Source organism: Monopterus albus, unplaced genomic scaffold (assembly GCF_001952655.1).
Source record: "Monopterus albus unplaced genomic scaffold, M_albus_1.0 scaffold121.1, whole genome shotgun sequence".
Taxonomy (NCBI): Eukaryota; Metazoa; Chordata; class Actinopteri; order Synbranchiformes; family Synbranchidae; genus Monopterus; species Monopterus albus.
The window spans coordinates 658372-672010 of NW_018128001.1; the positions used below are offsets into that span (position 1 = coordinate 658372).

The 13639-nt window shown below is 46.9% G+C and overlaps 1 protein-coding gene across 1 annotated transcript in view; it reads right to left on the minus strand.

Moving 5' to 3' along the window:
• pcbp4 (poly(rC) binding protein 4) overlaps positions 1–12792 on the minus strand; it is a 110889-nt gene extending 98097 nt beyond the window's left edge. The window contains 1 exon segment of the mRNA XM_020612135.1: positions 12615–12792. The gene's annotated coding sequence lies outside the window, so the exon portion shown is untranslated.
• Between the last annotated feature and the right edge of the window lie 847 nt (positions 12793–13639).

Below are 13639 nucleotides of genomic sequence, written 5' to 3' on the forward strand. Positions count from 1 at the left end.
GTTTTATAAACCTGACTGTAGTCGACACGACAACTCGGCAAGTCCTAACGCCACTGGGGCTAAATCGAGCGACGTGTCAAATGTAAAGCCCGTCAGCAGCAGCAGCTCTTAGGGATGTCAAACTGAAAGTCGTAGTAATAAAGACCCAGGGCCGGCTGCGGAGTTTGAAGCACACGAGCGAGTACAGACGTAGCAGAACAATCCTTCCTCCTAATTATTTGTAGGATTAATTAGCTACTAATTCTTAAGTTTAGGTAAAGATTCTGGTTTCAATTAAATGTTAATTAAAATACTGTCTCTGCACTGCAGACGTTGTCCTTAGTAAATCAGACGTTATCTTCCTTAGCCTTAACCAAGTGCTGCAGGTGCTAGTTAGTAATGCTGTAGCTGCTCAGGGACACTGTGGCAGAATGCAAACCAACTCCACTGTCACTGAACAACTTAATGATGCTTTCAGGATTAACAGTTTGGACTTTTCATGATGTTAACTGAAGACAGACGACAGACAGACGTCAAGGAGTGCAACGGATCAGAACGCTGACAGTTTGGGTTGGATCACAGACTGGATCACAAGAAAACTGTCCCAAGTTTCAATAGAACCTTCAAATAAAATATTCAATACTCAGTTGTTAAACTGATCAAACTGAGGACTCGGGCTAAACGGAATAGAGCTGCTTCATAATTGTAACAGTATGTTTATTTCTGTTTCCATGGTGACCAAAGTGAAGCTCACCGGTACAACGATGTCGTTAATGGTGGTGTGAATACAGCTGCTTCACCTGGATCCTTTCACTGTGTTTTGATTTCGGGAACTGGTATTTATGCAGCAGTAAAACTACTGCCCACTATGAAGGTTAAATGTTTCAACCAAACCGCCGCTTACACGTGTGCCGAATGGGGGGCTGGGGGGATGTGACCGACAGTGATCACCACTACAGACAACATCATGTTTCCTCCAAAAAGCACTTTCTGTTACAGATTAGATGCATTTAAACATCGTGTCAGGAAGACGGGGCTAAGGGTTAGGGGGCAAACAGCCCCAGAACAAAAGGATGTGTTCACATACTTTTGAATGTGTAGTTTAACACGGCACAAATAAATAAATACTTTACAGCAAGTCAGAGAAAAACATGTGTGAATAGGGCGTTTAGAGGAAAAAGAATTCATGACACAACGTTCATCTGGAAAACGAACAAATCCAAAGAAGACATGGATGTAGGATGCAGAGGGAGACAGAGACCAGCTGACCGGGGGAGAGACACATGACAGGACAGAGAAAGGACACAAAGCTCGGCCTTGTGACAGGAAGCATCAACAGTGGAGCTCTGTGCGTTTGTGTGCACACGAGTGATGCACCGACTCACTGCATACAAAAAGAGGACTAAATGTGCATGTGTGTGTATAAATGCATGAACTTCCACTGACGCGTCAGTGAGTATTAGTGTGTGTGTGTCGCTGTCCCTGTCATCCACATTCCTTCTGGCATGTGAGCATGTGCTGTACTGCAGTCAGTGTACAGCTCACCACAGTGTGTGTGTGTATGTGTGTGTGTGTGTGTGTGTGCGTCTCAGCACCAAGACGCTGCAGAGTCAGGTCTGACCAAAGCCACTGTGACTGTGTGTGCCCTCCTCCTGCCACAGCGTTTTGTGATCAGCAGCTGGATGGAGACGTCCTGACAGCGGCCAGCTGTAAATTCCCATCATGACGCTGTGTGTGTGTGAATATGTGTGTGTGAGGGACTTGGTCCAGTCTGATAGTTTAACACCTGGCAGCAACTTTAACTTCACAAAAAGTGTGAACAATATGTGTATACAACTTTAACTTGTTGCGTCTTGTCTCACAAAAAGTGTGAACAATATGTGTATTTGGACTTCATGGATCAGTCCACACCTGGTATCGAGCCGTGTTCCACTCAGTGTAGCTACATCACAGTTAACGTGAGCCTAACTTTTATTCAACATGTGTTTGGTCTGTGCCTGAAGTCACTCTTCAGCATCCAACGTTCAGAAAGGGAAAAATAAAAACAATGAATTTTATAGAGCAAACACTACACGCTAACCTCTTGTCTCTGTTCCTACATGCATACAAAGATACACACCGCCACACACAGCTCTGCCACTAGTCCAAGTGTATAACGGCGCCCAGAGGACCTTTAATTAAACAACTGAATCGATGACTGCTTCTCGTCTTGGCTCCGTGGAGGCCCGCTGTGCCTGTGCGCTACACTGACCTGTTTCCCCACTACTGTCTCACACACACACACACACACGCACACACACACACACGCGGCGCTCCTCTTGTCACTCCAAACTCCTGAGATGGGAACAAGCATGATAAATGGTATCCACAGAGGTTGTGTGTCAACCACATCACACACGTGCAAATTAATGCACGGGCATGTACACACACACACACCTGATCGACAACAACCACTCCCAGATGCTCGGCAAGTCAAAGCCACTTTACTGTCATGAGATAGTGGCACAAAGTGGTGCAGCCCAATGGTCACCAGCCACAGTGGAAGTGGCTCCGGTTTTGTCTCGCATAAGGCGAAGCTGATGCAGTTTGGCCCTTCTGGGTGTGATAACAACTGAGCAGTGCCATTTAAGGAGCTGACAACAGCTGAACTATGACTCCAACTCGACTCCGTGTGTAACGATACCTAAAGTCACATGATGCACCCCCCACTGACTGATCAAGAAATGATCTGCGTCTACTTCACATCAGCAAAACGCTGCGACCCTAGAGAAACATCCATGCAAACACTTGACTTTTCAGATTAGCCTGTTTGGATTTTTCCTCTTAAATGTGATTAATTGTATTGAATAACGTCTTAACATCACATGTATTATAATGATCTAACACTGTATTGGCGACCTCTGGGACGTTTCCTATTTTGGAGCAGAAGGACCTTAAAAATGTTAAGATTTCTTGGTTCTGAGCCAAAATTTGTCGCCTGTTTCCGAGGTAACGGTACTCCAGGTGCAACAAGACACAATCTATTTCAGAGCTGTGTACATCACCTCCTGTGTGTTGCTGTTGGCAGAAGACAGGCGGCGGGTTTCTGGGGCGGCGCTCCTCTGTCACGAGTTGGGCAGAGTCTCACTCTGCTTAATGGCTGCATATGGAATCTGCTCTGCTCTTCTCTGTTCTTTAGCAGTGACTGGATGCGACAGCACAGCTGACATGAAGCCAGCCACCGTCTCTGACATAATGGGAAAAATAAATCCACAACAACTGTTTCATCGTTCAGCTTCTACTAAAGCTGGGTTAGGATCCCGTCTTTCCAAAACATCCACCCGGCTACTAATAACATGGAATTTGTAAGGAAGAAGAGGAGTTTATGGGATGTTAGAAGCACTCTTCCCTCAGACAATACATATGAAATATGATGTTGTTCAATAAGCTCCAGCATCTGTATTTTATAGTAACAGTACCCAAAGCCTATGCCTCAGAGGATTTGGTTTGTGTCCCTTCATTCAAATGCTGCTGGGATTTCTGTTTCTTCCAGTCTGCAGGCACAAAAACTGAAGACAAACTTGGTGGGAACTCGTACGTTGATCATTTCGCTCCAGGAAGCTGCTGCACTAACAAACATATTTTGACATTGCTGATGTTTTCTGGGGTTCAGTGACTTGCATTAACTTCAAAAGGCGAAAACTAACACACTACCCACCCCTTGTGTCTGATCGCTGGGGCTGTCTGACCCAGATCCCTCTGCTGTGTGAGCCTGGTCCTACATTACATATGAGAAAGCCACGCTGGTGTTCAGCTCGATTATGGGGATGGCGGGAGCACGGCTTGCTTTATGGGCTGAGCAGCAGGGAACAGGAACCTCAAGTAAACTGGAGTCCTGTGTGATGTTTGCTAAGAGAGAACAGGGGCAGGAGGGCACGCGACATCTTTAACAAGAAATGTATATCCACCGCAGCAGACAAGTGCAGTGGCTCACGCTGCCCGTACTATTTGTGCAACATACCCAAGGATTCGGTGCACTGAGATCAGTTTTCCTGATGTTTAAGTGACCCTGTTGCAGTGCAGCGCATGGTAAACGGCGAACTCTAGGATACACTGTTTAACATCCTCAGTGAAATGGACCCGAACAACGTGCCGTATGCCAGCATGCCACAAAAAGCAGCTCAGTAAACGTAAAGCTTCTTCTTGCTCGTCCAAACCTAAATATTTTTATGCAGTTCTCTGAGAAACCAGAGGAGACTGCTCACAAAAACAGGACAATCATAATGCATTTCTGACAAAGGCAGTGCCCAAGGAGAGGAAACCCAACGCTCTGGTCAAAATCCCTCCATTGTGACAACCACACAGCCCTGGAAATGCAAAGTGCTCAGTGTACGATACAACACGAACAAAGAGCACTTCAGCACTGTTGTTGCTGTACTGAGCAATGAGGGACTGCTTTGTCTTATAGGGCAGACGGGGGGCGGGGGCTTTTCAGGCTGGACTGGACACACTACACCCTCATCCTCTGCAGGAAGAAATGCCCTTCTTGTTGCAGTAGAAGCTGCTTCATAACAGGACTCCATTTCACACAGTGCCTCAAGAATCAGGCACAAAACTGTGCTTCAGAATCTGAAAGTTGCTGATGTGTGCCAAAACAGAGAGACGGCACACTGTGGTGGGGAGGACTTCACATCTTTGTTCTACTACCACTATTATTAGTTTTCCTTCAATGACAGCTTTTAAATGAAGTCTGATATTCTCCACGTTTTACTTTTCTTTTCCCACAACACATTTCAGCATATGATTAAGTACAGTTGTCTCCAACTACAAACATTTACCAGCCGTGGGCATCTGTTCAGGTAAACTGTGCTATTCCCCAGCGTTGAAGAACTAAACCCGTTATGAATTCCACATACAGCTGCATCACAGGAGATTCACCAACCTTCACTTTCTGCACATTTAATTAATGCATTTTTTTATAATTCTAAATGAATTTACAGTCGTAAATTGTGCACAAACTGAAGGGACGGGAAGCCTTTCTGAAGTGACTGCATGGCCCTATAGGCTGCTGTCAACACTGTGAAACTGATAAAGTACTGTGCATACATGAAGAAGGTAGACTGTGGAAGCTGGGAGGAACTGTTTCAGAGCCAAATGGCTCAACAAACGCGCCCTTTCCTAAATCTTCCTCATTAACAACTTTAAATATAAAAATGCTGCCACCTGAGACACCTCAGGTCACCGCACATCAACTATGTGGTGTTTCAAGCACAGCTCCTCTTTGTCTGGCCCCTAATGAGGTGTTAACAGTTGACTTCACTAAATTATTCCTTCACGAATGAAATGGTGCCGTGTGATTGAGAACGAGTCAGGACGGGCCACAGTGCTGCCTGTTTTCCTTAAACCCATGTCTCCTTATAATGGCTCTGATGTCAGCGAGTCGTTTCCTGCTCTCAGACCCTTTAAATCTGTGAAGTTACCCTGTTTACACTGAATAGGCCTGCTCCAAGCAGGTCTGAGATTACAGATGTTGCCATGACAACAAGTCCCGTGAGACTTTCGAAGAACCAACAGAGCCGACATCATGTGAATTTGTCAGAAAAGTTATCTGGCCAACCTGTTAATCCACGTACAAAGACATCTTCTCTGTATCCATGTTCCCCTCACACCTCAGAGAGGCAGCGAGTTAACACGCTTTACTAGACATGAGAAGTCTCTGAACCATCATCTGAAACGTCCAATCAGCAACTGATTTCTGATAAAGGACTTTCAAAGGATGCCCTCGTGTGTCCTAGCTCATGGCCCCTGCAGCCACGGGACATGTAAGAGACCTGAGATGGGGCCAGTCTCCTCCTCTGGAGACTAAGTGCGTTAGGATGAGAGGCTCGCTGCTGCTCTCACCGCCTTCCTTCAGGCTCTGCAGCTCCCAGGTCCCTCACTCACACACACTCAGACTGCACTTTCACAGCTCTACAGTCTCTGAGTGTATTTTTACAAAGCCAGCTATTGTACAGTGCAGAATGATAAGAGTCATCACATCCATTAGTGACCACATATCCAGTCAAAACCATCAAAGGTTTCTTTGTCATGACAGCGGCGGGCAGTAAATGAACTCAGAGCAGGACGACACCCGGATACAGCAGCAGAATATCCACAGCTTTCACTACAGCTTCTCTCGCACTAGCAAATGTAAGAGATGACGGCACGTCTGTCAGTTATCTATGCACGCAAACAGCAATAAAAAGCTATGTGGGGTGTGACATCACACACCACACCCAGTGTGAAGCCAGAACCAGGCTTCTCACTAACAGACATGTCCAGTTTCCTTCCACATCTTCTTCTTCTTCAGTCATTTAATAGCACCAGCTGGAGAATTCACTCTTGATATTTGCCAGCTTTCAGAAAGTCTGGATGCACTCGGCACTACATTTGGATGGAAACCAGTGTTAGGTATTTTTAGTCAGATAGAAATTAGATAGATACTTTATGTATTAGAAATGTTTAGTGGAGATAGGATGTCTAGTTAGACTGTTAAATGCTTAGTCATGCTTATGAGTTTCTACAAGGTACATCTGGTCAAGGATAACTAGAGAGAAGAGTTGATGACTGTCAGCAGACAGGGTGTTTAATATTATTATTATTATGACGTGTATAACTGTAGCCTTAGCCATAATATGTTCTTATGTTTAAGTCACGACATGTTACTAGAGGTCGTGAGAATGTTTTTAGCTACACACCACTTAATCAACAGACACACACACATTGATTTGCTTCATGTTTTGACTACTGCTATGACCAGCTGCAAAGCTGGTAACAGAGACGTCTTGGTTGACGTTTCTGTGTAGTATGGGGCTAGCCCAACCGAGGGGATATAATGTATAGGCCTGGTGGGTTCAGGGTCTTTCATCTTACATCTGTCTGTGAGCAGTTTGGAGGTGAAGATACCTGAGTGTGTAATGTTAATTTTACCTGTGATCCTTTGAATAAATCAGCACTGTTTTGAAGTTACTTGGACTGTCTCGTCTCTCAGAGTTAGCATGGTAAGAAGAACCAGTCCTTCACCAGACTATAGTTATCACCTCTGTTTGTTGTGTATCCAGTTGTCTTTGTCAGCTCAAATACATTTGTTGAATTTTAAGTGTAAAATCAGACAAATGTACATATTTCACCTGCAACAGTCCTGTACTCTTCAACAGGGTGTCAGCTCTGACACCGCTCATCAGACTAATGACAGTCGGTCGGATGATGAAAAACATCTGAACCACAAAGTGACAACGACACCGCTGAGGCAAAGAAAGCACACGCAAGATGTTTACAGCCGTCAATGAGCTTCCTCAGAGCTGAGGAAAACATATGTGAATAAAACGTATTTAGCTACAAATTCACATTCCCTGTTCCTTTAATTCAACTAAACAAGCTACAGGTCAAAGAGCATGAGCATCAATATTCCATCACTTGTCTTAATCAGTCCAACACACACTCTCCGTCCACCCAAGCCCTTTTAATTAACAAAGTGTCTGACAACAAGCCCGGGGGGTCTAATAAATAATCCAGCAGAATGACTGGTAACGCCCCCTGAAGAGAGCAGCTGTACAGACGTCAAGCTAAAAGACTTGATCTAGGTGCAAAATTTATGTGGCCAATTCTCCGGTTCCTTCAACCAGAGGTGATGGAGAGGGAAGGCACAATGGAGGAATTCAACAAGAGACAGTCAGGAAGCAGTATGAGAGACAGAGGAAGAGTGGGAAAACGACCAAACAGAGAGGCGGAAGAAAAATCCTCTCACTAATTAATAGGTGTCTGAATTTCAATTATCACTGACCTCAATTTCTGTGAGGGAGAGAAAACAAAAGGGAGAACATGACGATAACAAAAGATGGGGACGGCTTACATAAGAGGGCATCTCGTGGAAAACATTTGGTTTTTCCTGCGGCTCTGTTTATATGAACAATGCAGCCATTCTTCAGCAGCGGGCTGGATGTTAGCTTCAGGTCCTGATGCCGCCGTTTTCAGCGTCGGGTAGCATCGGGTTGGATTCATGCTACAGTACACTGGACTGTTTCAAAGGCTCTTTGTTTACTGTGCCACTGTTCCAATGTGTGATGCACATTGTTCACTGCATCACACAGAGGCCTTTGTGTCACTTTGTGCGACACAGTTTAACACAAACTGAACATCATCACCTTCCTGAACGAGGATTCACTGCTGCATTAGATCGACTCAGTCTGAGACAGATGTTCCTAATGAACTGATCACTGGGTGCATTTCAGACTCGGCCTGTGATACAGGGGGGGGGGCCAAAACCCCCTACTGCGTGTCGGTCAGTGTGATGAGGCACCTTTACCACCGAACACACACACCAGAGGAAGACTAGACGTCCCCTGTGCAGCACGATGAAGCTGATACAAGCCATCTCTCTTCTGAGCTGACGCACCAAAGGGGGTGAACATGGGGAGGACGCCTCACACTCAGGTAACGCGTCCTGTGCTGACGTGGCGTCTGACTGGTTGCATTCTACAGTACATCACACACACTGCCCTGCTGTCGTTTTGCACTGTGTGTTGCATGAAGCTTAACAACTTGATGTCCTCCAAAAGACCCACAGGGCAGAGCTGTGAATCCCATATGCACCCCCCCACCACCTGTGATCTCTCTTATTATGCTGCCATCCCTGTTTCCCAACTGTGTGAATAAAAGTGAAGAGCACAGACAATGCACGTGGCTTTGGAAACGTGTACTAGTTACACACTGATGAGCAATATTTGCCGACTTGGCAGAACACGTCATTAAAGTCGGCAGCTACAGGCTGTGAAGTCGTAGCAGAGCTGGTGGGGTACAGACAGGGCTGGATAAAAACATCCATGTTCCAGTTAACTGTGATTCTCATCTCAACGATTCAATTATCGACTCCTGAAATTCAGAGACTGATCTTTGCACGTGCACATTTTCTCAGTGAAACTGTACAACTGCTTTAAATATTGTGTGTACACTTGTTTTAGGTGGTTCACTTCAGACCACATGCTGTGTTCATGTCTTCTCTGTGGAAAACAAGCACCAAAAATTCAGTTATAAAGCAGGTGACAGCTGCTGTATGTGCACGTCAAGATATAGATGTGCCATGTTTTAGTTTGTTGAAAACTAAATCCTTGGTTCACAGCATTAGAACCGGGAAACGTGTTTTCACATTAGAATGTGAACATGACAGGAAACGGTTCACGTGCACATCCTGAGAAGCACTTTATCTGATGTAAATTCATCTTGAATTGAAATGAACTGAACCAGACTGAGCTCAGTATCCGTATCCAGGCCTAGCAGACATGAAACCTACAGTTACAGGTGCACATACCAAACAGCGAGCTCTGCCGTCCAGGAGACACATTCACCTAACCCGGCTCATCCATCAGTCGTACAGCTTCCATGGTCAGAAAGCCGCGTTTCAAGCTGTTTCTCTGATTGTACTCCAGATAAAAACACCAAGGCCTTTCCTCCAGGATCCCCTGTGGCTCCAGCAGCCTCATTAAAATGGGAGTTTGTCTCAGTGTTTGACTTTCGACGCAGACGTTGTGGCACAACAGCAGATAACAGTTAATGACATATTATGTCTTCAAAGCTAGTTTTTATTCAAATCCAAACGGTCTCAAGTCTTTGAGACAGTGGGTGTCGCTGACACTTCACACACTCCTACACCCAGCAGAGTCGACTTCACGGCACATACACAACAGGCCGAGTCCATTTGTTCAGCAAAACGTGGCGCTGTTGGCCGAGGGCCGCTGCTGCCACGCGTGTACAGCCACGATCAGTGTCCGAGTCTCTGATGACCACACTCGCATGAGAACACACACACACAAGCCTACAGAGAGGACGCTGCCATCCACAGCGGGTCCCACACAGACATAAGGCATCATCCACCTGTGATTAGCCACATGCTAACACAGTCAGCCACGCTGCAGCGCCCAGAGCGCTCTACATCTCTCCACGCCACGGCTGTGATGAAATGCATAAATTAGCATTAATCCCAAAAATGTGCTGCATATGTTGGTGCACTGTCATGTGCTGTATCGTACTGTGTGCATGTGCAGATATCCCAGCTTGTGTGTGAATGTGTGTGCGTACAGTGGCACGTGTGGTCATGAGTGTATCCAACGAGCTGCGCCCGCGGCTGCCGGCTCTGTCCTTATCACAGCCACCACTGGTGATTTCCTCGATGTGAACAACAACAGGCCGCAGGCACCGGACTCGTGGTTCTTCTCTCACGCTGTGCCGCCGTTTGTCTGCCCCATAAATAGGCCATTACTTTGAACCTGAAGTATGCTTCCTAAAATCTCCACCCCTCTCCGAGTTCTCCCCCTCAGACACACACATGCACAGCACCCCGACAACAGAGCCCAGATTAAACCCCTCTTTAAAGCTCATCTCTGGGAGAATGCGGGACCAGCATCACTGGGCTGTTTGATGTGCCTGGTTGAAATGCAGCCTGTGCTGTGGAGCTGTGTGGATGAGTGACTGAGTGCATGCAAATCTGGGCTTCAGCCTAAGTGCAGCAGCAAACAGGGCGAGTCATGATGGATATGGAGCAAGATTCCCTCCATGCACCTGTAACTTCTGTCAGTACCTGCAGTTCACACATATCTACAGCAAGTTCAGCAGATTAACAACTTTGATAATCAGTTAACAGTTTGTCACTTTCTGAGAAAAATGCCAAAGCTCTCATCTCAGCATGTGTCCTCTGCTTCCAGTGTGTCCAGCAGAAACCTCCTGCACATAGTGCCATAAACAAATAATGCAAATTACTGGGCATCTGCAGCTACAGCTCATCGTCACATGACACATTGCTGTCGAGCAGCAGAGCTGACCTGACAACTTCCTAAGGCGTTTCTGGGGCGTCTGTGAAGGCACGATACTGTGATGAAGTCTGGTGGATTGCCACAGCATCACTTGACATCCTTGACTAATCCAGCAGAAACTATTTTACAGTCAACATAAGAAGACAGAGGTCCTGGCCGGGAACTGGCCTTTTATTCTCTAAAGCTCAAGGCCACCGCTGCAACCACAAGGTCACAAGGTGGCAATGAAATTACATCTGAACATAGCTCTCCTGCTTCACCTGCTCCAGCTTTCAGTCTACAACAGGCAGCAGGTCACAGATAATTTACCACGTGGCCAGGTCGTCGTTCCATAACATTTCTGCTGTATAGGGACATGTGCCGTGTACTGTGTGAGCTCAGAGAAGCGGTTCCAACCCGAGGGTGGTGAGATTATCATCAGGTCAGTACGAGCTGCACAGCTACACAGACTCATCACTTGTGCACAGCTTCCTCTACGAGTCGGGTCATGCATGTGGCCACAGTGTTCAAGTATACAGGCCCTACATCTGGCTTCTTATCTGACCATTTAAAGTGGTTCTTTTCCGTTTTCTGCCTCTGTAGACTGTTGTTACAGCTGTGATGTGAATCTGCTCTGTGAGGATCAATAAATCAATCAATAAAATCAAATTAGAGCTGAAACAATTATTTGATTATGCAAACAAAAATAATGAGAAACTGACAGCTGATTAAATGTCGAGGTCATCTGTCACTTGTTCTAGCTTCGTCCAGACTGAGGACTGAGCAGGACGCCGCCTTACGAAATGGCGATGTGCGTTTTTCATGATCTTCTGACACTTAACAAATGAAACAGTCTGTAGATTTTTACGTCAGTTGAAGCCCTGCTGTATTTCTCCTATAGCTTTACCTCTACCTCCCTGTGTGATGACAGGAAGCAGACTGAAGTAGTCAACAACAGGTCCAATGGCTCCTACAGGAGCTGACATTAGCATATTATTCCACTAAAACACAGGATCACGCTGCCTCTTTGCATAGGCTTACTTTACCTTCAGCTGAGTAATGCAGCCCTCCAGTGAGAACAGGAGGTGATCAGACCAGTTACTGAGTGGGAGTCTGCCATAAACACACACACCTAGAGTGCAGAGTACAGTTTCAGTGTCTTCTGTCTCTGAATGAGGCTGCAGATGTAAGGGGTGAACATCTGTGAGCCTCAGGGAACACAGCCATATGCCACCCAAATTTTAGGAGAGGGTGAGGAGGGGGCAGTTAATGTGGTGGCTCAAGTGTCCATGAGGAGTGTATCCAGGACTGGGGTCATGGAGCCCCCAAGGGTCCCATCAACTCCAGAGAGAGACATGCGTAGGAGTGGGCAAATGGGGTCTCAGAGTCCGGCCGCGTTTAGGAAGGACCGTTTTAATCTGAGGGTTCCTTCGCACCGACTGGGAGGAACATCGGGACAAACACTGACGGCTGAACGCGTCTGAAGGGAAGTGCCACGCGAATCTGACCCACAGCGCTGCACGTTGCTTTAAACGAGACGGCAATCGCCGTGCACGGCAGCGCACACTACGCGTCTTTAATCACAAACACTGTCACGATGATCCGCGCCAGACGCTGAAAACGCGCAGTTCTGTGGAAGTTCAACTCCAACACTCGGCCTCTCGTCACCGCAGACACACAAACACTCGGGATAATAACACACTTTGCACACGTGCGAGGGTCGAGTCCCCCCGTGGAACTCCTGCCGGGGACAATAAGCTCCTGCACATGCTTCAGCCAGGCAGCCACGTATTCTCAGCACAAACAGGTTTTAAAGAGACGAGCTTCTCTTACCGTGCGGGGAAGGAGCGACCAGGGACGGAGCGTGCACGGAGAAATTATAAACCCTTAGTTGGTGGCCGCATCGCCGGACGAAGAGGAGGAGGAGGAGGCCAGGGGGCAGACTAGGGCTGTGAAGGAATAATCCGACTGTCAGTGACAATAACCCGGAGAGGAAGAGGAGGAGGAGGAGAGGAGGGAGGGAGGGAGAGGAGGGAGAGGAGGGGGCACCCCATCCAATTAGAAACAGAGGGATTGATTGTCACAGGAAATAAGGCGGTTTGTGTCCAGAGCCGCTCAGTGAGGGACGGGGTTTGGCAGGAGGCCATTTCACTAATGTTTCTGGGAATAATTTGACACTACAAAAATGAGCGAGCACATAAAAAGCGACGCGTGAAAACGAGTCATGTGACTGAAGCCCGTCCTGCAGCCGGGTCATATTTAGGGGAACAGCAGCACGTCGGGCCAAGTCCGGTGCGCGGACGCAGAGCGCAGATCAGTGCCGGGGCCTGTTTCCATATCCAAAGCTGAAGCTGCTCGCCTGCTGCCATCTAGAGTGGGACAGGGGGCTTCATCTCAGATTAGGATCCAGACTCCTGCCATATCAGTTAATGGAGACCGTTCACTCCGGCGCTGTTCTGCCTGCTTCAGGACCGGGCCACGTTAGATTTGTACCTTTAATTCATTGTGGTGCAGATAAACCGAGGCCAGTGGTGTAAAACCACAGTGAATGTCAGGTTACACAACCTGTCTTAGCTGCTTTTCTCACTGTTTCCCTATGTTGTGTTTAAACAAAGCCAGTTTCATTTCCAAACTAGTCCAATCTATTGACATTCTGTTGGAAAACACTAAGACCTGCAGTGAAACCTTAGGTTCTGTGCACATTTTTAGCTTAGTTTAGACAGAAAAAGGAAAGATTAAGGTTTTCAACTGTATCAGGATCCACACAGCCCCTCCTGCTTCTGGCCACATCACAGGGCTACAGTTCAGTGAATGCTCCGTTACACAGACTGTGCATCCATCACCACCGTCACCCTGGG